This window comes from Oryzias melastigma, linkage group LG11 (genome assembly GCF_002922805.2).
Source record: "Oryzias melastigma strain HK-1 linkage group LG11, ASM292280v2, whole genome shotgun sequence".
NCBI classification, from domain to species: domain Eukaryota; kingdom Metazoa; phylum Chordata; class Actinopteri; order Beloniformes; family Adrianichthyidae; genus Oryzias; species Oryzias melastigma.
This window is the reverse complement of record NC_050522.1, coordinates 26,366,073-26,366,864: the sequence shown is the minus strand read 5'-3', so window position 1 is coordinate 26,366,864 and position 792 is coordinate 26,366,073. Positions and strand designations below refer to the sequence as shown.

At 28.0% G+C, this 792-nt stretch overlaps 1 protein-coding gene across 1 annotated transcript in view; it reads right to left on the bottom strand.

Annotated features, from left to right (window-relative positions):
• The window catches only part of ash1l (ash1 (absent, small, or homeotic)-like (Drosophila)), a gene marked incomplete in the record, with an annotated part of 38,494 nt that overhangs the window by 17,160 nt on the left and 20,542 nt on the right, over window positions 1-792 (bottom strand).

Sequence of the window (792 nt, the reverse complement as noted above, 5' to 3'; positions counted from 1 at the left end):
CTGATTAAAATGATACCAAACGAGCAAACAGGCAGTCAGTCAAATTAAAAATACAGAGGTAGATTCAAAAGTAGACAACACTGAGTTTTAGGTTCCTAAGGGTTAATTCACACAAATGAAGTTAAAAGAACTCAATAAAAAATTGTTTCTTTTATGTGGAAAAAAATATCATTTTATCGCTTTAATTGTGTCAGTTAGTTATTGGTTTAACAAGTTTAAAAAACCTTAAAAAAGTTGTTTTTTTTCTCGAAACAAACAACAAAAAAGACATCCAAGTAAAAATGTGTTTTTTGTTTTTTAATATTTTTTTTCTGGTTACCATCTGGTACTTATCAGATAGTAACCGAAAAAATAACATTTGTTAACTACTTTTATTCTTGTTGTTTTTATGAAATTACACCTAAAAATGTAATTCTATGTTGTAAAAACATATGAAAAACATATGAAACATTTCTTTTAAAAATAATAAAATTATCTTTGTTTTTACTTCAATGTCCCTTTAGGGGTTCTATAGAAATACAATAAAAAGCAGTTCTGTTTATGCTACATGTGTAAATGAACACACTGTGTGATACTTTATAAAACAAAAAAAATCTTCAAAGAAAAACTGGAGTCGGGTCATTACTGATCCGGGACAGGAAATGTTAACAGTAAAAGATTACTTCTGAATAAAGTAATCTGTAATCTGTTACTGGCACAACATCTGTTAAGGTCAAAGTATGAATAACGTAAACTTTTTTGATCTTTTAAGAGTCAAAACGCCAACAAGTAACAGACAGAAGGAGAACGTAG